Here is a 24,120-nt window from a genome sequence, read left to right on the forward strand (position 1 = left end):
CATATGAATTTGTCACCATCCCATGAATTCTATATAGCGGTGTTAGAAAGTGTGCGAAATTCTGGTTGTAATATGGATTTTGCGTGCAATTTAATTACCTAACAAGCTGATAATTGTCATTTAACAAGCAATTATTAATACTAATTGGAATGAAATAGAATTTATGAACACAACTTGCTAAGCGTTTTCTGTAAAGTGGTGAGTGTAAATTCTAATGCACGCTGTAATGGGTGGACCATGAGCATTCCGAAAATCTACACACATGGTTATAGAATACACCTGCTCCACACCTAACTTAGGCTCCGGTATTTACTTGGCTTAAATGGACGTGACTAGAGTTGGTGCAGGCATGGCCGTCAGGTGTATTCTATAAACCGCACCTAAATCTAGATGCTGTTTACAGAATATGCTTAGGCAGAAATATTTTCAGCGCCAATTTTTCAGGCACCATACATAAAATTTAGTCCCATATACATATTTTTTTTCTACTTGTTCTGTTTGCCAATGGCAGGAAATCACAGAGGAAGTGTCATTGATAATTCTTTTGTCATTAAGAACTGCCCATCCCTAAAATTAAATTATTGGTAATGGACTATACATTTAGTTGCTTCATATGTACATAGACTATCTACAGCACATCTTAAGACCATAATAAAGCAGCTTATTACATTTCTACTTGGAAAATGTATAATTTTTAACGCAGCGCTTACCAGTCCTCTTCCTATATGTTTTTCTCAAGAATAGCAAATCGATTGTCATCTAGCGAAAGGACTCAGATGTCGTCTTCACAGCTAGCAATTATAATCAGTCTCTTTATTCCGCAAAACCAGATGAAAACCCAAGTTCCCAGAGTTTGGCGTTAGACAGTGTATTTCAAAGCTCCACAGTTTCTGATACTATGTGCCAAAAAATCAAGACAATTGATGTATCTTGGAAATAATACTCTTTCTGCATGTCCAGTGAAGAACTGAGAAGTTTTTGATCTGCAAAACAAAAACATGAAAGAAAAAAATGTCAATCCACTTTTTATCATTCTTTATCAAGCTGTAGCAAAGAATATGAGTATATAAAGGAAGGTAATTCTTTAACAGTGCACATATTTAGGCATCTAGAGACCATCTCCTATACAGTGGTACCTATTCTGTAATGGAAAGTGGGCTCCTATTTTCCTTTATAGAATATTAGTATAACAAGTTAGATACATGCCTATAATTTTGGTGTGACTACTGATGCCAGCTACAGAGCTGGTGTGTTTGTGCCTATATGCTGAAGATACACATAGAGCAGGGAATGTTGTAAATGGTGTCCAAAATGTGCCAGGAAGATCGGTGCTAAACTAGCACAACCTTTATAGAATACTAGTGTAGAGTGGATTTTCCCCCGGGTTCTATATATTGTGCTTAGTGTTCCGTGCAACGTGCGTAACTTCATTGGCTTAATAAGATTATCAGCAGTTAATAAGCAACAATGAGCATTAATTGGCAATAATCAGAATTTACACACGCACAACTCGCTAAGTGTTATCTGTAATGAACTGTGCCTAAATTCTAATGTGCACAGTTCAAAAAGGGCATGGTTATGGTTATGGGTGGGGAAATAGGTGCTTTGTGGGCATTCCAAAAAAAAAAACAACACTTAAGTAGTTATAGAATATGGCCCAGTGCATGTAAATCTATGCGCAGGAATCTGCACCACATTTGTGTTGGTGTAAATGGCATAGTTTTAGGTGCTGGGATATCAACTACAAATATTCTATATACTGTGCCTAAATCTAAGCACTACTTATAGAATACGCTTAGGAAGAAATGTTTACCGAGTGGATTCTTTTAGGTGTCATATAGAATCTGGCTCTTTATGCCTAACTTTGGACACCACCCTTATGCCTGTTGAAACCTGGTATAAATACTGGCACTCAACTAATTACAGTTGGACGTGAAAATGCCCTACTCTAACATTGTGCCTAATTTCTAAGAACTTCTCCGACCCGTCCATGCCTCTTTCATGGCCACACCCCCTTTTGAGTTGCATGTTATAAAACTTGTGTGAATTTTATAGAATACGGCACAGGGCAGATCTGTGCATAAACCCAAATGAGTGTCAATTAACATCAATGATTGATTATTAGTGGCTCATTAACCAATTAGTTTGCGCGCATATCTATGATTTGCACCCATAATTGGGTGCCCAAATTTAAGCTACCTATATAGAATCTGGGAGATAGTTTATAGTATTCTATATCTTGCCAATGCTCTGCCCAGACCTCTGCCTATATGTACACCCAACTGTGCACACTATATAATATATGCACCATGGGCGAAGCCAGACTTCGGTGGGAGGGGGGTCCAGAGCCCGAGGTGAGGGGGCACATTTTAGCCCCCCCCCCCAGCGGTGTTGACCCCCCCCCCCACCACTACCAACTTTGACCCCCCCTGCCGATAACCCTCTCGACCCCCCTCCCACCGCCAACCCTCCCCCACAGTCGCCTACCTTTGTTGGAGGGGGACCCCAGCCCCCACCAGCCGAGGTCCTCTTCTTCCTTCGTTCTGTTTCAGAGTCTGACATCCTGCACATTAGACTCTGAAACAGAATGAAGGAAGAAGAGGACCTCGGCTGGCGGGGTTGGGGTCCCCCACCAGCAAAGGTAGGCGACGGCGGGTTGGCGGTGGGAGGGGGGTTGAGAGGGTTGTCAGGAGGGGGTCCAGGGCCAAATCTACGGGGGTCCAGGCCACTGTGGCCCCACATAGCTACACCCCTGATATGCACATACTTGTAGAACAGCACTTAATTATGAATTTTGACATTTACATGCCCATGTGCACATACGTACATGTATATTACATTATTCTAATTATTTACATATGTATTTGGCGTGTAAATGTTAATGCCCACTTAACGTTACTACCTGTACCAGGTGTTCTCTGAGGATGGCAGGACTTGAATCCTCACTCATGAGTTTTGAGGATTCAAGTCCTGCTGTCCTCAGACAGCATCTGCTCTAAGTTAATACCTTCATTTTCTCCGAGAGCAAACAGGACTGCGAGTACTCACTCTTGGGTGATGTAACCAAATGGACTCCAATGCAGGAAACTCATTAACTCTGCAAATCATTAACTGTGGTGTTCCCCAGGGTTTAATTTGTCACCCATATTATTTAGCAGTTTCATGGAACCTTTGGTCACACTAATTCAGTCTTTCAGACTCAAATCTTTTATTTACATTGGTGATAAATCAATAGTAGTTCCATTGATTCCACACAACCACAAACCATATTCTCAATAAATGAGCATTTAGGTAAATGAGCAATCTGGTTAAATTCTCACAAATTAAAATTAAACCCTGATAAAATCACAGCTATCATTCTTAGTTGTAAAGGAGATAGTCTCTTATCAACCCCGCTTGCCATTGTAGATAATACCATCCGGACAACAGAAAAATATTAATAGCTATTTTAGACAATATATTGAACTTACAAACACAGATATCTCCCTTCATGCAGAGATCATTTTTTAAATTTAAGAAGATTGATTTTGTACATTCATAAGCCTCTTAGGGGCCCTTTTACTAACCTGTGGTAAGAAATGGCCTTGCTGCATCTTAATATGAGACTTTCCCTGTGTCGTAAGGCATTTTAGCCATGTCTGTAAAAGAGCCCTTTTCCATTTTTTTTTTTTTTGCTGGGCCCATGATAATTTCTCCATAAACACACTCATTCCCTTCAGTTACTAACTAGTTGAGTTCCTCAGCCTTATCTCTAGGAAGTGTCTAAAAAATTCCATAACAATGTGTACTATGTTCTACAAAGTACATGCCCATGAGCAGCTGAAAGGATGTGATGTGGGATGAGAGCATAGCATTTTGAAGCAATTTCTTTCCAACAGATTCCGATGTCTAAGCCTCTCTCCCAGGGAGAAACTTTTTTTTTTAATATTGTTATAAGCAATTTTACAAAGAAAACATACAAGGCAAACACTTGATACAGAACAAGCATGTACACACATCAGAGAAAATTTAAAATTGGAAATAATTACTTATGGAAAATAATTTAAGGAGAGACCCTTGAGAGATGAGCAGACTGGAGCTTAATTCCTCGATAAGGAAAACAAATTAAGGAAAAGGAAGATGACTGAGTATTACATATTGCATGGAAGACCAAGGGCCTGAGGGCAAGGTTAAAGGTATTGGAGACAGAACCATTCGAGCATCAAGAAAATTCTGTAGATGTAATGGATCAAGAAAAACATAAGTATTACTCTGATGTTTCATGATATGTATTTACGATTCTTTCCTTTGTTGATACGTGTGATATTATGATTTTTATTTCATCTTTTATACTGTCTTCTTGTAGCTTGTTAGCCATATTGAATTCAAATTTATGCGGGAAAATGTTGGGTATAAATGTCATAAATAAAATAAAATAAATGGGGAAACTGAAGGAAATGCTTTGCACCTAGGACCAAAACCTGTGAGAACTTCATCAAAAAAGCCTTGGGCCGGTTCTCAGTGGCCCTAAAAAGATCAGAAAATACCATTACATTAATACCACAAAAAGTCTGTTGCTTAAAGCAAAAATACAAATGAGGAATTCAATTCCTACTGGCTTTAGATGACAAAATAGGCTCTGTTTTCCAGAAAACCCATTGAGTACAAACTGACCTCTTCAGATCTTCCTTAACCCTTTACATTCCCAGAAGCATCGTATAAATCATGGGTAGGAAGGGGTAGAGTCTTTACGTACCTGAAGGACCTCTTCAAAATATTTTTTAGCCATGTCCCAGCAACCACATCATATTAAATGTGTGTCACCGCCAATCACATACATTCTTAAGAACTAAAAAGGGATCTTCAGATATCACAGCACAGATACTGCATTCCAATAGTTTCTATGCAGCACTACGTAATCCTCATTGATCCCAATGCTTAGTTTTTAATCTTATGAATAAATATTTTACAGTCCTTTATCAATAGCCACTTGGCTTGGAAAAAACTAGATCCTCTGCCAACATGGCCAAGTTTAGACTTCTTTGGGGTAGAGGTCTAAGACATTCCATTTGATCTCTCACTCAGCTTCACCATGTTGGCAGAGGTTCCAGAAAAGCCTGGGAGAAACATTAGCAGAGAAGGGGGAAGAAGAAACCACTAGTCAGACTGCTAACGGAGGGGGAGAAGGCCAAGTGTAGGCGTAATGGAACACAATGCAGGGGAACTCTCTAAATGTATCACAGGGCTCAGCTGCAAGAATAAGGCAGTTGGATCTTCTTTCTTTCTTTCTACTGATCTCTTAACCTTGGAAGAGAGGGCAGACATGGTCAGCACAGAAAAGAGCTCTCTTTCCCTAAGAGTAAGTAAGGTCTGGGTTTCCAAGCTACCATACAAATGCAGAAACAGGGGCTCTAGCTGTTAGAAGTACAAAAGGGAAACCAAAAAGCTTTTAGGGTTTAAAAGGTAGAAACCCAGTGGGAAGGAAGAAGTACCCCCAGGAATAAGATGATAATACAGGAAAGATTACCTCTGAAGCCAAGGAAGGGCTACTCTTGGGGAATAAATCATCCCAGGAAGGAGTGAAAGGCTGCAGTTCTCCTCAGAGTATATAAATGGAAATTAAGAAGCCAGAGTATCCCACGGTGGGAACCCTAGAGAGAATGGTCAGGGTCACTGATCATTAAAATTTATATAAGCCAGAAGTAAAACCCCTAGGAAATGGGGAGCCATAGCAAGTGAAGGTTTGAGTTCATGCTTTCTGAAAATGAAAGGTAGTGAGCAGAGTGGATTACTATGGAACTAGAATGGGTGCCTATTTTTAAGAAAGCAATGGGCCGATGTTCAGAACTCCGGCGCTGTAGGGAACAAGGCTGGGAAATACTGCGGAAACAGAGCAGAAATAAAACTTCACAATGCTAAACATTAATAGCATGAAAATTATATGCATGCTGTTAGCATTGAGCATTGGGAAGTTAAGTGGGAGCAACGTACACTGGTACGTGCGCACAAGAGCTGTGCAGGAAGCACAGCTCTCGTGCGCTCACTCAGTCAGAACCAGAGGTGGTGATAGGGATGGTATCATCAAGCAAATATTTAAGATGATGGAGCTTTTCAGCTAACTTCAAGATTAATATACAGAGGTGCAAAAAAAATCATCCTGTCTGGGAATTACAAAAAAAGATCTATTGTCCCTTCCCAGTTCTCCTATACCAGGTTAGTGTATGAGAAATCTTTCTTCAGACACCCTAATGCCAGCCCCCCCCCCAAATAAATAAAACCCTGGTGGTCTAGTGGTCCCCTGGCCAGGATCGCCCTATAGACTAGTGCCAGTGGTCAAGCGGTGGCCCCTCCCAACCCAACCCCCTCCTACCTTGAAGACAGAGGAGGGACTAAGACTCCTTCCCTCCTCCTGTTGAGCAGTCTTTAAAATGGTGGTGTCCTACCCTGCCCAGTGCATCTTGGGATGCACTGGGTGGGGACTAACTACCATATAAGGCTTAGGCCCTGCCCAGTGCATCCCAGGATGCACCGGGCAGTGCACCGCCATTTTGAGGACAACCCAGCAGGAAGAGGGAGTACTAGACCCTCCTCCTTCTTCATCATAGGAGAGGGTGGGGATGGGTTGGGGAGCTACCGCTAGACCAAGTCTACTGGGGGGGGGGGGGGGGCGGTCCTGACCAGGGGTCCCACTGGACCACCAGGGTTTTATTTATATTCCGGGGGGCTGGGGTCCACTGGACCACCAGGCCCTTGTGTCTTTGGGAGATCTGGAGTCCACCAGTCCTTCATGTTTTTTAAGGGGTGGGGGGGGGGGGTCTGGGGTCCACCACACCACCAGAGCTTTAATTTGACAGAATATCATCCTCTGCCTATGGCTCGGCACAACCATAATTCAAGCTCTGAGCTGGAGTAGGATTTGCCGCAGGAGCAGTGCCCTTATTTGGCATGCCACCCACTCAGCATTGGGGAGGAATAGGAGATGACCTATTTTGCATGCATTTGTATGCTTATTGCACTCAGAGCCAGCAAGCTCACTGTTTCATGGGCTCATCAGCTCTGAGCATTCAGCACAGGGAATTGTGGGAGCTAGTCACTGGTGCCCGCATTCGCTTTTGAACATTGGGGCCTCAGGACCTAAGTGGAGGTGGGAACAGCCCTTGTGACAACATTCTACCCAGAAACAGCAAACATTAAGGGCCTTTTACTAATCCGTGAAAATGTTCATGGCTCATTTGCACCCTGTAGCTAAATTAAAACAATACATTTTTATTACTGTTGCCACAGCTGGGAACTTCACATATTCCAGGCAGTGTCAATTGCAAAAACTAAAAAAAAAAAAAGAGAGAGACCATAATTAGTGGCTGTAACTTAAGGAATTCTCATAGTCCAAATTTGAAGCCCCTTCCAGCATCCCCTAGGTGGCCTCTGCATCTTTGTGAGCCAATGGTACCCAGAAACCTGATCCCAGTCCTAAAGAAGGGCTAAAATAGAAGACACTCCCAAAAAGCCCCACCTCTTTAGACCCTGCCTGTTACACTAACTCGTATGACTGGCTCCATCCCCCTACCTCTTATTTACTCTCCCAGACCCTAACTCACCCAGGAGATCTGGGGAGGAAGGGGATGGCAGAACCAATTCCAACTTGCTTTTTGCCTCAGCAGTCCCTCATTTGAAATAGCTGCCACTGACCCCTAGAGGAAGTCTGGTGCTACTACCCCAAAGAGTTAGACTGTACCTTCAACAGGACGAGGAATCACGGATAACGACAGGAGGGGGAAAATGGCGCAGTACCGGCAGCCACAGTGTAAAAATAAAGCATAGACAGACTTGATGTGAAAGTGCAGCAGCCATAGAAGCCCCAGTCATATTAGTAACTATAGAAATGAGAAGCTGTATAAGCACAGCAGGCTTGCTGACAAAAAGATAATTTTGTATGAAGAGACTAAGTCACACAGGAATTGCTGCAGTAGTACAGGACACTGGAGGCAAGTTGGTATGAGTCATATTATAACACTATAAGCACTCACTGGATATATAGTTTAAAAAAAGAGATCCAAGAAAAACATCAGAATCATTCATCCTTAAATGCAAAAGTAAAAGAGTTTGTGGAGATCAACCATAGAGTGCTAACTACATAAAAGATGGAGTTCTGTAAGTGCGGTAATAATTCAGCCAATGCATTCTGTGGGGAATCACGGTCCAGTTCATCTAAAATCTTCAGAAACTATAAGTGCTAAAAAGCAGTTTGTTTCAAACACAGAATTACACTCCTGTAAAAGCATCCTGGCTGAAGGACTAAGTGTTTATGAGTGTGTGTGTTCTTCACGGGAAATTCTTCTCTCACTTTGAGACTCCATGCTCAATTACCAAAATAATATGAACCATGCTTGCACTGCGGACAAACAGCTTTTATTTTAAAAGGGGAAGGAAGGTCACATCCATTTCCATATACCCTGAACCATCACAGAGTGTAGGATGTCCTCTTTGAAAAGACTTGGAATTAGTGGCATTGTTTTCAAAATGGACACATGGTTTTACTTTTCAAAACGACTATATCGAGGTACCAGTGCATATAAAGAGATGCTGCCTGCTTTGTAAACATTCATTTGCAAGATCAAGGAATAAAAAAAAATAGAACTGTATAAAGCATAATTTCAGGTTGTCACTGTCCTAAAGTGCATTAGAAAGCTAATGAATGCTCATGACAATTTAATTTTCTTGTTGATGGCTTTTCTCCCATTGGAATATTGCATACCTGTGACTTTTATTCTATTCGTGTGTTGTACACCGCCCATTTCCCAAAAGGATTCATAGCAGTTTACAGTGTAAGAGGGTCTCAGCAATGGAGGGATGTTAACATCACGGGACAATGACAATTGAGGTGAAGAGGGGGTAGACTGGATAGGAAGGTGGAGCAATTAACACAGGTAGATCTTCAGGGACTTCCTGAAGGATAGGTAGGAGGCTAATGCTCAGATGATGGAAAGCCCTGTGTTGTTCCAAACAGCGCTCTAAAAAGAGCGCTGGAACAGTGTGGGGCTTTACCACCCCTATGATCAGAGATAATAGCACTGCAGTGGACTTCACATAAAAGCTCCAAGATACAAATCTTACCATTGCTCCCTTATACTGTATAGTGAGCACTCCAAAACTCACCAAAAACCTACTGTAACCAACTGTACACCACTACCATAGCCCTTATAGCTGCAGGTGTCACCTGTATGTGGGCACAGTAGGGTTTTGGTGCGCTGACACTTTCCAGCAGAAGTGTAACAGAGAGGCATATCTTCAAAGCACTTAGTCTTCCAAAGTTCCATAGAAACCTATGGAACTTTGGAAGGCTAAGTGCTTTGAAAATATGCCTCAGAGTGTAATATGGGCCTGGGTCTCCTTCTCCACAGTGCACTGACCACTAGGCTACTCAAGGGACCTGCTTGCTGCTGTAAAAGGACTGGCTATGACATCTGAGGCTGTCATAGAAACTGGTATGTACTGTTTCTTTTACATTTTCAGGGGGGGGGGTCTAATAAATGGATGTCAGTTGCTCTGTTACAATTGTAGTATCCAACTTTAAAATCATTGGATTTCCTGGACCCCACACAAAAGCACATCCCCGAAACATGGCCATGTTAGGTTTCCAATATTTGATGTGAGGTTGTGGACAAATCATTTGTTTCCCTGATGTACTGTGAGATGGTGTTGTCTTCTGTCCTCCATTCTGGCCATCTCTGCTTGCAAAGCAATGATGTAGCGGAGGTGCAGAGGGTGCAAAGCAGGAGGGAGCGGAGAGGTTAAGTGCAAAGGGGAGCAATGGGATGGGGGGAAATACAAAGGGAGTGGCAGGAAAGGTAAGTGAGGACAAGAGGGAGGTTGAGAACGTAAGGGGATGGAAGCAAAGGGAAAGTTGATTGGAAGAATGATGGAGGGTTACAATATAAGAAGGTGGACAGCAAAAAGTGTAAGACAGAGGGTAGCTGAGAAAGGAGGTAGAATGCAAGGGGTAGGGAAGAGTGCAAAGAGATCAGAACCACAGACAACCCTCCACTAATAGACACACATGAACACACCAACACACGTTCCCAACAAATTCCATATTAACATCCACAAAGATAAACAGCTAAAGCACTGATATACGTATGTACACACATCGATATACACATCAGTCACTGCTCAAACTCTACATATTTCCTCTTCCATCTATCCTCCCACTGCTACTGTACTGAGACACACTTTCCCTGACTGTTCACACTGAATCCTCCACACAGACATGCCTGCATGTGCAATTAGAACGAGGAATGGAGGAAGATACACCATTGTGTCATATTCTAAACCCCTAGTTCTATATAGTGCACCCAAACAGGAATAAACAGCAGTTAGGCGCCGGAAAAAAAAAGTACTTAAGCAGTATTCTATAAGCTGTGCCTAAGGTTTGGTGTGGTTTATAGAATTAACGCTTAAGCGGAGAGGTCGTGCGTAAATTTAGGTGACACAAGTGCTCATGCCTAAAGTTACACACGGATCACCATTACTCTATAATTACACACGCAACGCAAAACCACACCACCAATCTGCCCTGAAACGCCCATGACCCTCCCATTTCCATGCCCCCTTTTTTGGGCCATATGTAAATTTTAGCCACGAATCCAATGCCTAACTTTATGCATGTAATTTCCAATTAAATCTAATCAGTGCCAATCACTTGTTAAAAAGCCAATTCTTGGCAGTGATTGGATCATTATTCTATTAAATTGTGTGTGCAAATCAGGAGCGTACCTAAATTAATGCATGCAATTTTTGGTGGCCTTTATAGATTCAGAGGGTTAGTGCATAACTGCAAAGTGGGGGGGGGGGGGGGGGTGCATATGGGCAGGTCATACTCTTTGGTGCAAACTTATAGAATGCATTTGGCCACTAACATTTTCACCTGCCGTTTACATGGTGTAAATGCTGGCACCCAAATTTCAACTTAGACTCTATGGGCCCTGTTTACTAAGCCACACTGTAGGCGTGCTAACATTTTTACTGCACGCTAAAAATTAGCACATGTTAATGCTAGAGACACCCATATATTCCTATGGGTATCTCTAGTGTTAGCACACACTAATTTTTAGCAAGCACTAAAAACGATAGCACACCTTAGTAAACAGTGTCCTTATTCTATAATGGAATATGGGTCTCCAGATGCCATTATAGAATACTATCAGCATACAGATGTTGGATGACTAATTTTTGGCCTATAAGGACTTTTCTGCTTGTGGATTGTGTGTTCAAGAAGGTGCTAGCTAGCACCGAGGGGTGCAGAAGATAATGCTGACAGTAACTCTAAATGATACTTCAGCTAAAGATCCTTTGATGATGCAGAATCAGTATTCTTGAGAGAGCTTTGCTAACAGGAATCAAGGTTTTCCATATCAAAAGAAGATACTGAAAAATAAACGCTGAACCTACTTTTGATCACATCAGTTTTTACCTCCTTATTCTCCTCTAATAAATGAAATGATCTTTTCCTTTTTCTTTAAATAAATACAATTGTGCTTTGATTACCTAGATATTCAATATATGCATCTGGAAGTATAATAATTTTTGACACATTCTGTTCACATAGAAAAAAAAGACATATCCCATAAAAGTCAGCTATGCTGTCATGTAGTTTAAAATTAATTAGCCACACAAACAGATACAAACTCACCCTTTGTATAAGTTTGCAAGCTAAAAAAAAACACTCCTAGGTATCTAAATAGGTTCATAATAAATTTTAACAAATACTTATTTTTGGCCTATCTACTAAAGTATATCCCTGTTTTGTTTTGTTTTTTACTAAATGAAAATGAGAGTATTTACTGAACTGCAAAACACAAGTACCACACCTCAGTGAATCCTGTGGGTCTTTTTGACTTTGCACACTCTCGGCTGTGGCAAAACCAGAAAACAGCCTTCCATTTTGTTAATACAACACTTTCAATCAGCTTGGAAGGAAAAGTAAGACTGAAAACTGGTCTTCAATTATTCAACCAATCTGTACTAAAGGAATTAGGAAAGAGAGTCTCTGGCAAGGATGCATTAATTGCAGTGGTGCGGAAATCATTCTCACCAGATGTCTTAACTAAATGTGAAGAACAAGGGTGAACAATATAAGTAGATGTTCAAAGCCCTACTCAAAAAGACAGGTCTTTATCACATATTTTATTTATTTATTTAACACATTTATACCCCACATTTTCCCACTAGTTGCAGGCTCAATGTGGCTCACACAGTACCGTAGGGCAGGCTACAGTTCAGTAAAATACAATTAAACAATGTAATAGTAAGATAGTATATAGCAGGTGCACTAAAGGTTCAGAGATCAGGCAGTCCTAATCCCCTATCACTTCGAAGAAGCTGTAAATGTTGAAGAGCCAAATGTGGTGCTTTTGTGCCCCAGAGGAATTTCCTTACCATATTATTATATTTAGCCAAGTCGGTGTGGGTGCTATGCCATAAAGAGTTCTCTGGGCTGAGTTCTCTATAGAATAGTGTTTAGGACTTCTTTCACAAAGCTGTGCTACAGATTACCCTATGCTAAATATGAAGAAACCCATTCAATTCCCATGGGCTTCCTTGCATACAGCGCACCTAGGGGTCCTTTTACTAAGGTTCGCTGAAAAATGGCCTGCGGTAGTGTAGGTGCGTGTTTTTTATAAATTTTTGCCATAAATGGACATGCGGCAAAATAAAAATTGGCACACGTTCATTTTGGGTCTGAGACCTTACCACCAGACATTGACTTAGCAGTAAGGTCTCACATGTTAACCAGGCAGTAATGACCTTCACGCATCAAATGCCACTTGGCGCACGTAGCAGATGCACGCAGGAAAATAAAAATTCTTTTTGGACGCACGCCAAAAATGAAATTACCGCAAGAGCCACACGGTAGCTAGGCGGTAACTCCAAATTGGCGCGCATTGGGCACGTGTAGACGCTTACATGTCTTAGTGAAAGGGCCCCCTAATTAGTAGCACTGTTTTGTAAAAGGAGCCCTTGGTACGGATTCCCATGCCCAGCTTTGGGCGCCATCAACTGAAACCTGGTGCAAACCATTGCGTTCAAATTGAGTGTATAACCCCCAAATTCAGCAGCACTGCACATAACTTTCTGGAACGCCCTTGTCCCGACCCTGCCCCTCCCACGGCAACGCCCATTTTGGGTTACATGTGAGAAGATTTAAGCATGGGGTTTTACAGAATCACACATAGGCAGTTGCATGCACAGCTTCAAATTAGTGCCAATTAACACCACTAATTGATTGTTACCAGCCAATTATTGAGTTAATTATTCATTAATTTAGTTTCATGCAACTCAGGATCGCGCCCAAACCTCGGCAACCTTTATAGAATCCAGGGATTATGTCCAATATTTAGGGAATCCAAAACAGAAAAGCAATATCTGAAAAGAAAAAAAAAATACTGAAATCATTGCCTTGAAACTCTTACTTGTATTAACCCCAGTGTGTTTTTTCTATCGAAAAAGGTGCCGGTACTCAAATGCCAGGCCAACCTTCAGGGTGGGTTGAACTCTGAGGGATTCATCCCACATTAGCCAGGCCCCCTGCAACTAGTCACAGAATCTATGACAAGGCAGAATTGGTGTGTAGGGCCTGAGCTCTTTCATTAAAACTTGGGGGCCATGGGTCCAGTTTAGCAGACAAGGGAAAAGGTGCCAGTACTCAGTACCCCCAAGTACCCCCTCAAAAAAAGCCCTGATTAACCCTCCTAGTTTCTACCTTAAAATATGTAACATGAATGTTTTTCCTGACAAAGTAAACTTAGCTAAACTTTGTGGGAAAAGGGAGTTTTAAATGGAGATAGACCCCCCCACACACACACACCCCCAAATATTCAAAAGCATTTAACCGGCCAGGATTGGCACCTGTCGGTTAAATGCCCCATAACCAGCTATTGACCCACTGAAAATTCACGGTCAGCGGCTATCCCGTTATTCTGCACGATATAACCAGCTAACCACCGATATTCAGCATGAATTTGAAAGCCGTATTTGGCCATTTGAATACCAGGCCTATCTTTGGTCGGTTCAAACTTAACCAGCCAGTGCTAAATATCAGCTTAGCCAGTTAAGTTTGAACCGGCCAAAAATAAACCAGATAGTCAATGCCGGTCACCAGAAATGGCCTGGCATTGAATATCCAGGCTCAGTGCCGACCACTGGAGTTAGCCAGGCTAACTCCAACAGCAAGAATATCAGGCCCGGACTCTTCAAATTTTGCTGTCAAAAAACATACTTTCCAAGTAATAGTAAATAGAATTTTCAAAGAAAACCATCCTTTGTTTAAAGCACAACTTTGATCAAAATATCACGGAGTTAAGGCTTGTGATGCCATCACTTGGAAGTAGCCATCAAGTTACACACAGAAATACACAAATAAGCACAGCCAAGAATATAGCCTTCATAAGAGCAGACATCTAGAAGCACACAATACTAACAACTGTGTAAAGATCACTTGATATATGATTCACTAAAATTATAGCATCAAATGATCAATTTTTCTCCATTATGTATAAAAGCCATACATCAAAAAAATGTAGAAAGATTTCTGTTTATGGCATGGACAACAAACCATAGAGAATTTGAAACACACTCAACATCATGAAAGGCACATGAAGAAAAACTTAGCAAGGTTCACAATGCAGCATATCCTGTAACCTTTATTCATTTGTACAACTCTGGACTACAAATACATCCTCAGCTTCTACAGTAACCCTCAGCATTTTAAGAGCACTCTCGACACATTTCATTCAAGAAATAGCAGGAAAACTTTATGCTATGCAGGCCAGATGAATGAAAAAAATGGAAGTCCTTATTACTACAGTTGTGTATAGCTTTCAAAAAGAGATTGATAAGAAAAAAATCAGATTTCTCAAAAAATTAACAGCAAATCCATATATTTTTAATATCTTCAGTTAGGCACATGAGTTCAATAATTTCAAATTTGTGAGAAGAATCCTTGAACAGGAGCACTTAGAACAGCAAAAAGGTTGTCCTAAGTTATGCGGATGGTTATCCAGGGGTAACAGCACTGCATATTCCCATTATCCTCCGGATTCTACATATTGTACAGAGATTTTTTTTTCTTTTTTTTTTCAATTTTACTTTATTAAGAGAACACACACAAAAAAAACTTTACAGATCCATAATATAATGGCAAATATCACAACACTACCAAGCATCTGTATAGTCTATTAGTATCCCATTCTATAAAACAACAGACCATATTACCATCCCTCCCTTCCCTTCCAAATAATCCCCACCCCCCAGAACTAAACTATTAAGCTGTAAACTAAGAGGAACCAGGACTAGCAAACCATTGTATATAAGAGTCCCAAGTCTGGTGATACTTCACAATAGATCCATTGCGTCTCGCTGTTACCTTAGACATCAGGTGGATATAATCCAATTTGCGAAGAATCACCTGAGGACCAGGGAGTGTCAGCTGCTTCCATGCCGCAGCAAGGATAAGCTTGCTGGTCACCAAATATGAGTAACCAACCAATGGACAGGCTCCTTCACTGCCGCTGGTTTAAAAAGAAGACAACAATGATCTATTCGAATAGTATACTCATTTTCTACCAACCCACTAGATAGATACTTTAAGCAAAGACTTAAAAACCCTCTCCCACCTAGCATAATCATGAGACACCCAATGCCCTCTCCCATTTCAAAAGATAATACTGGATAGGTTGAGTACGTGAAAGAAGGGCCCTTTATATGCAAGAGACACTTCCTCTCCCCCCTCCACTAGCCATCGCACACTCTAAAGAAGTCTCCACAAGGCCCAACTCCCCCTTTGCTCTACGTAAAATAAAACTACGTAATTGACCATACTGAAAGACATTGGGGGCTAGGAGACCATACTCATCATTGAGCTCACTAAAAGATAACAGTTCCCCTTCCTCCCATATCTGACCAAGCATGCAAAGGCCCAGACCCTCCCAGGAACAATAACTAGAATCCAAACGACCCGGTGTAAAATGTGGAGCAAACCAAATAAACATATGTAAAAAATATAAGTGTCCCGGAAAAAAAATGATCTTGGCACTTGCTCCAGAGATGGACAGGCCAGCGCAGCAAAGGAGCAGCATTCTTAACAATATCTTTCAAAAGGCGGCCAGGTAACCACAGGATAGCCCTCAGAGGGTAGGGATCCAGCCACGACTGCAACAAGGACTTCCCTATCTTAGAAGGGCCTTGTTGCCAATCAGCCAAAATGCGAAACTGCAAATAAAGAAAAAAACATGGGACTCCCATTCCCCCCTGCGCACGCAATTGATACACAACCGAACGGTGCACCCGTGGTGGTCTCCGCCTCCAGATGAAAGAAAAAAACCCACTTCTGCAGACCCCAGAAGAACTTATCTGGCAGGGAAATAGGGAGGGCCAGAAACGGATAAAGTAGTTTGGGGAGCAAAATCATTTTAACCGCACTGATACGCCCAAGCCAGGAAAGAGTCAAACCCTCCCACCTATCCAATTCTAGAAACAATTCACGAACTTTGACTGGAAAATTAGCTTCATAGAGTCCCTCCAAGCGCTGAGTCAGATGGACCCCTAAATATCGTATAGAATGTGCCGCCCAACGAAACGCACAGTTCAACCGTAAATGAGCTACCTGAGACGTGGGGAGATTAAACACTGAGAGCCTCCGACTTGCTCATATTTATTTTAAAACCCGAGACCGCACCATATTTCTGTAGAACTGACAGAAGTTCTGGGAATGAGACAATCGGATCCACCAAGGTAAGAAGTACATCAGCAAAAAGTAAAAGCTTAGTCTCAATCCCATCATATGTAGGCCCCACAATGCTCAGGTACACATGGATAACACAAGCCAAAGGTTCAATGGCCAGAGCAAATAATAAAGGGGTCAGGGCACAGCCCTGTCTCGTACCTCGCAACAGAGCAAAAGGAGATGAGCACTGGCCATTGACCCGAACTGCAGCCCTAGGTGTTGCATAAATGAGTTGAAGCCAATGCAAAAACCGACCAGACACACCAAACCTTTCCAAAACCACAAATAAGGAAGGCCAATGCACCTGACAATAAACACAGTGAAGAGCCCTCAGCTTGAGATTGATAAATAATATGAAGGGCTCTGTGAATATTATCGAAGGTCTGACACCCCTGCACAAATCCCGCCTGATCTTCCAATATCAAAGATGGTAAATACTGTTGTAACCGGGAGGCCAAAATCTTAGGAAAGATCTAATAATCAACTCCCAGCAAAGAAATAGGCCTATAAGAGCTACACAATTTCGGGTCCTTACCCAGTTTCAGCAAGACTGTTATATGCGCTAAATTCCAGGTCTCCAAAACAGACTGGCCCCTCATTATAAGAATTAATCACACGCAATAACAATTGGGCCAGCCATTTATCAAATACTTTATAGAATTTATTAGTGAAGTCATCAGGCCCCGGAGCTTTGTTAGGGGCTAATGCCCAAATTGCACTATGGATTTCATCTAAGGTTATAGGTTGAGACAACACTCCCTAAGCTCCCTCAGATAGTTTGGGCATAGTTATATGGTTTAGATAAGATTCAATTAAGGACCCAGAGGGATCTACATCAGGTTTATACAACTGCTCATAATATCGTCTAAAGATAGACTGCAACTGATCCGGATCTGCATGTAGCTCTCCATTATCATCTTTAAGACTCATCACTTGTGTCCGACTCCTATGTTGCTTAAGTCTATGGGCCAAAAGCCTACTGGACTTATTGTCAAACTGAAAATATTGTTGACGCACCCTCAAACTGTTCAGAAATATCAGCCAACTGTAGTTCATTAAGCTGCACACAAAGTTTGTGTGCTTAATCTAAAAGCTGGGATTGCAGGGGGGGACCTTTGACGGCAGAGTTGTCGCTCTACCTCGGCTATTACAATTTTTCAATTCTACTATGCTCCTAGTTCTAAGGTTCAGGAAAGTCAGACTGAAGAAGGCCTTGAGGTAGTGGCATCTCCTGAGAGTCTTGATCAGTCAGCTTTCTTAGGATCCTCTTTAGCTGTAATATTCTCTAGGACCACTCATTTGGTGTCCCAGGCTGTGATTTATTTTTGAAAGATTCATCCTTCTTTACTGCTCCTGGTATAGAACCTCATCCTGGCTATCCACCTGTACTTGAGTTCCTCTACCCCTCTGTGCAGCTGCTTCCTAGGATTATTAGCATACTCTGGAGACAAGTGGGAAATGTGGTATCACCTCATGGACTAAAACATGCACTTCCCTCAGGTGAATATTGGCCCTGCATGGATTCCTGACCCTCCTGTTGTTTACCTACCACTGGTTGATTATCTGTAGCTCTCTAAACCAGAGGTGGGCAACCTGTAGCCTGTGAGCCACATTTGGCCTGCCATTGAATTTTATGTGGTATGCCAGATCATGAGAAGTATACACAGCAAACATCATTAACCAAAGTTTTGGCAATTTTAAATACAGTATTTCACAAACATTTTCAGAATCGACATTCTAGCAGTTTGTTTCCATCATTTTAGTTAAACTGAAGAAGGCATAGGCTGAAGACCAGCTTTGGGTGCCTCCTCCCTGTTTCTGCTCTAGGACCCCGAATGTCTAAGACCAGCCCTGTTGGGTGCCGAAAAAAAAATGCACACTGAGCACTACTCTGTAAATTGTGCTCCAAGCTGGGTGCTGTTTATAGAATAACGCGGAGCACCTGGATCCGTGCCAAACTTTGGGTGAGAGGGATTTACACCTGCTGAAAATATTGGTGTGGAAGTTAGACGCAGATCCCCTAAATTCTATAATACTGTATGCATCTTTAGTGAATGCTCTAACCCACCCATGGCCAAACCCCCTTTTTTAGTTGTGCACTATAAGATTTTTCTTCACCCAACGTGTAATTAGACTCTGGAATTCGTTGCCGGAGAATGTGGTACGGGCGGTTAGCTTGACGGAGTTTAAAAAGGGGTTAGATAGATTCCTAAAGGACAAGTCCATAGACCGCTATTAAATGGACTTGGAAAAATTCCGCATTTTTAGGTATAACTTGTCTGGAATGTTTTTACGTTTGGGGAGCGTGCCAGGTGCCCTTGACCTGGATTGGCCACTGTCGGTGACAGGATGCTGGGCTAGATGGACCTTTGGTCTTTCCCAGTATGGCACTACTTATGTACTTATGTACTTATCTTTGTAGAATAGTGTTATCAAGATGGCACGCAAATCCAAATTGGTGCCAATTAAGATCACCCAATTAATAGCACTACTTGGCTTATTAGTCAATTTATTTATGTGCACATTTCAGAATAGTGTGCAATTTTGCAAATGGAAATTTGCACACCATTTATAGACTTCCCCTGCATACGTGTGGCTAACGCATGAAAACAGGCTAACATGCAACTGAGTTCAGGCATTTTGCACGTTAATGAATTCCTCTGAATGTCTCTTTCAGGGGGCATGTAAAGGGCGTGGAAACATTATCCTCTTAGCCCAATATATTTACTGTGTGCTAACTGGTCAATAGGAGGTACAAAGTGCTCCCGCATTAACTGTGAGCAAGTACCACATGCTAATGGAAACATTAATACTGAACCCAAATAAGAAAATACTACAAATGCCTCCTGTAATTGCTGCTTCAGATTTATAGTTAACACGTGGTAAAATCCCATGTTAAGTCATATTAACTGCAAATCCTAACACACTTTAGTAAAGAGGACCATTTGTGTTCTTATAAAGTAGACTTACATTAGGTGCCATTGTGGCCTCTAACTTCGGTGACCTGTTATGAAATTACTCTTCACATAGTTAAACGGTTTAATTGGGAAAGGCTAAAGAGATTAGGGCTCTTCAGCTGGAAATGAGAAGGCTGAGGTGAGATATGATTGAGATCTACAAAATCTTGAATGGTGTAGAACAGGTAGAAGTGAATCGAATTTTCAATCTTTCAAAAAGGTACAAAGACCAAGGGACACTCAATGAAGTTACATGGTAATACTTTTAAAACAAACAGGAGGAAATATTTTTTTTTGGTCAAAGAATAACTCACTGCCGGAGGATGTGGTAACAGTGGTTAGTATATTTGTGTTTTAAAAAAAGGTTTGGACAAGTTCCTGGAGGAAAAGTCCACAGGCTCCTCTTGAGACAGAAATGGGGGAAGCCACTGCTTGTCCTGGGATTGGTAGCATGAAATGTTGCTACTATTGGGGGTTTCTGCCAGTGTCATGACCTTTACCGCAGAGGACTCAGCGCCGGCAGCGATCGGTACTCGGCTTGGTCCGCCCTTGTGTGGCAGCGTCTTCGGGGCGGCCGGTCATGAGTAGCTGAGTGACAGTGGCGGCAGCGCTCCCGCACTGGTGCGGGGGCTCGGGTCCGCTATGGGCAGCACCTCCCTCAATTCCCCCTCGTCAGAGTCCCCGCCTCCTTGCCAGGGATTGGTTGTCCTTGGGGCAGCCTGCCTCCTCTCGCCTGCTATTGGCCCCTGGCTGCTTCCTTTTCTCCAGCAAGTTGTACGATTGGTTCATGGCTATCCTTGGTCTCTCCTCTGACGTCAGACGCTGGCAGTATGTCAGCTGGCTAGCCCTCCTCCTCCTCCTCCTCCATGCTTCAGCTTCAACCTCAGTTCTCCTTAAGTGCCTGTCTTTTGTTGCTGGACCCTGCCTACAGACTTCCACCTGCCTGACCTTTGCCTGGACCTGGACCCTGCCTACTGCCTGCCCAACCTTTGCCTGGACCTGGATCTTGCCTACTGACTGCCGCCTGCCTGACCTCGCCTGGACCCTGCTTCTCTAAGTCCTGACGACCGCCTGCACCTAGGGGCTCAAACTTTGGGGAACGGTGGTCTCCACAGATGAAGCATCAGGGTTGCCCGACTGCCGGCCTGAACCTGCGCTCATCTCCTTCCTTAGGGCACGCCGTCTTCTGGAGTGTGATAGCCAGGTACTTGTGACCTGGATTTGCCACAGTTGGAAGCAGGATATTGGGCTAGATGAACCATTGGTCTGACCCAGTATGGCTATTTTTATGGTCTTATGTGTTTTGCTCCTCCTGCCCAGGCACTATCTAAATAGGGCAGTGGTGGTTGAAAGAATTTTCACCAGCATTATCTGGATAATGTACCTGACAACCCACAGTTGGTGGATTTTTATGTTTAATGATGGCCGCTAGATGTATTTCAATATTGAGCCCCTTGTAGTCAGCATAATTCAGGTGCTATTAACCATTTGTTCACCAGATGGCACAATAGGGCTGAAAGAAAGGATTTCTGTAGGTCAAAGAATTTCATTCAAGCCATACCTGAAAATCAAACTACTCTACCTGTGCTAGGATATCAAAGATTTACAGTATAACTAACTTCCCTGCACATTTCCTTGCTAGTTAGAGCTCAGTCATGCTGCTGAGGCATCTGCAATCACAGGTCAGTCTCCCTTCTGCACAGGAGTCAGATAATTCTCTTATGGGCCCTTTTACTAAAGGGTTGGCGCGTGGCAATGGGCTTGCTGCACGCTAATCTGGCACTACCCCCGGGCTACCGCAGGAGCCTAGGGGTAGTTATTTATTTATTGCATTTGTATCCCACCTTATCCCACCTCTTTGCAGGTTCAAAGTGGCTTACAATATATCATGAGTAGTGGAAGAATGTTAGTAAATAAACATTTAGTATTACAAAGTCTTGGTCATCATGATGATAATTAAACAAAGTTATAGTATACAAGCAGATAATTGAGAAACAGTTCTAAACATATATAGGCGAGTTGTGCATATTCACATTGGTTGATCGTCGTGGTATGCTTTATTAAAGAGATGGGTCTTCAGTGATATGCGGAAGTTCATTCTTTCGTAGATTGATTTAAAGCTGCGCGGCAGTGCATTCCATAACTGTGTGCTCAGGTAGCTAAAGTTTGACGCATGCATTAGTTTGTATTTCATTCCTTTGCAGCTGGGGAAGTGCAGATCAAGGAATGTGCGGGATGATCTTTTGGCATTCCTAGGTGGTAGGTCTATCAGGTCAGACATATAAGCTGGTGCGTCCCACTCTCAGCGCATTCCATTTCCAGCACTACAAAAATATTTTCTATTTTTATAGTGCCGGTGCTTACCTGGTAGTAATTGGGCAGCGGTAAGTGATCCCCCCCCCCGAAATGGCCATGCGGTAAGTGCTCACTTACCGCATGGTCAGTTCTTGTCAAGAAAAAAAAAAAGGCAGCCTTTTACCCGCTGCGGTAAAAGGGAGCATCAGCAGCTGTCAAAAACACACGATGATGCTAGTGTAGGCCCCCTTTTATCACAGTTTAGTAAAAAGACTCCTTAGTTAAGAAACAGTCTCTATTAAATAAATAATAAGATGCACTAAGCTTAGCTTACTGTTTTAATCATTTTTAGTACACTTTACTCAAACTGAAATATTTTCAATATACAAAAAAAGGTCATTAAAATGCGAGCAAAAATGTACGTTACAATCAATGCACTTCCATTTAAATGAGTGAATCAATCATTAAACTTCAAGGCAAGGAAGTGCATAAGGTCCTTTAGTCTTAATGCATGTTTTTTACTCCTGCCCACTTAAACCACACTGAATGGGGCCATCCACTGATATTAAGAGAGAGGAGTAGCCTAATGGTTAATGCAGTGGGCTTTGATCCTGGCAACCTGGATTCAATTTCCATTGTGACCTTGGGTAAGTCACTTAACCCTCCACTGCCCCAGGTACAACAACTTAAATTGTGAGCCCTCTAGGGACAGAAAAAGTACCTGCATATAATGTGTATATCTAGTAGCATTATAAAAATGATTACTAGTAGCTGAACCAGATAGTGCTGCGGAATACTGGCTTTGGATGCCTCAACATATTCTGCACAGTAGCAGAAGATATGTGGGCACCATGGATATCCATTATCAGTGCTCACATATCTACCTGGGCAGTCATGTCTTTTCCCGGTTAGGTATGCGGGATATTGGTTGGCACCAGGGGCGAATCTGAACTGCGGCGGTAGGGGGGGCCAGGGCCAGAGTGAGGGGGCACATTATAGCCCCCCCCCCCCGCCGCCGCCGCCGCCATTGCCGATCCCCCTCCCCCCAGCCGCTGCCATTGCCAATCTCCCCCCGCTGTTGCTGTCGCCTACCTTCGCTGGCGGGGGACCCAACCCCCGCCAGCCGAGGTCCGCGTCCTCCTGCCGCTGCCGGCTGCCTGTAAAAAAATTCCGTCAGCTGGTGGGGGACCCCCCAACCCCCGCCAGCCAAGCCGAGGTCCTTTCATTTCTTCCACTAAAGCTGGCGCCGAAAGTTTCTTCTGTTTCTGAGTCTGACGTCCTGCACGTACAACGTGCAGCGACGTCAGACTCAGAAGAAACTTTCGGCGCCAGCTTTAGTGGAAGAAATGAAAGGACCTCGGCTTGGCTGGCGGGGGTTGGGGGTCCCCCACCAGCTGACGGAATTCTTTTAAAGGCAGCCGGCAGCGGCAGGAGGACGCGGACCTCGGCTGGCGGGGGTTGGGGTCCCCCGCCAGCGAAGGTAGGCGACAGCAACGGAGGGGGAGGGTTGGCAGCGGTAGGGGGGTCCAGGGCGAAATCTGCGGGGGCCCAGGCCCCTGAGGCCCCATGCAGATACGCCCCTGGTTGGCACTCACAACTTCTAAGGGAGAGTAGATAGTATAGATGGGCAGACTGAATAGGCCTTATGGTCTTTTTCTGTTGTCATTTTTACTGTGTTTCTATATTCAGTGCTGGGTCATATCCAAATAATCTTCAGCAGCCACCTTACACCTGGATGTTCAATGCCAGTATCTATGTACAGTTCAGCCCTGAATATATGGGTATAACTTTAAATGCTGCAACTGGTATTTTAAAGGAACACCAACAGCAGAGTTTAAATTTGGGGGAAGGGGGTCTGTGTTATACTCAATGAAAAATGCAAAATATTCCACAAGCTGTGCATCAGTAGCCCTGTGCTAAATATGCTGAGGTATTACACACATTTTAAAACAAGAAATGCTTGACATAATGAGCAGACATCTTTTAGCGCATTTTAACTTAGGAGTCTAATGTAGTAGGCTAAGGTTCATTACATTCTGCTTCAGAGGCACTTAGCATTACTGTGCTTCAGCAGTACTTTGCTGTAACTGTATTAGTCACATGTTGATA

At 42.8% G+C, this 24,120-nt stretch overlaps 1 protein-coding gene across 1 annotated transcript in view; it reads right to left on the minus strand.

Annotated features, from left to right (window-relative positions):
* LOC115476280 (cadherin-12-like) overlaps positions 1-24,120 on the minus strand; it is a 434,758-nt gene that overhangs the window by 200,256 nt on the left and 210,382 nt on the right. The window contains exon 2 of the mRNA XM_030212608.1: positions 711-983. The gene's annotated coding sequence lies outside the window, so the exon portion shown is untranslated. The remainder of the gene's footprint in view (positions 1-710; positions 984-24,120) is intronic.

Source organism: Microcaecilia unicolor, chromosome 1 (assembly GCF_901765095.1).
Source record: "Microcaecilia unicolor chromosome 1, aMicUni1.1, whole genome shotgun sequence".
NCBI classification, from domain to species: Eukaryota; Metazoa; Chordata; class Amphibia; order Gymnophiona; family Siphonopidae; genus Microcaecilia; species Microcaecilia unicolor.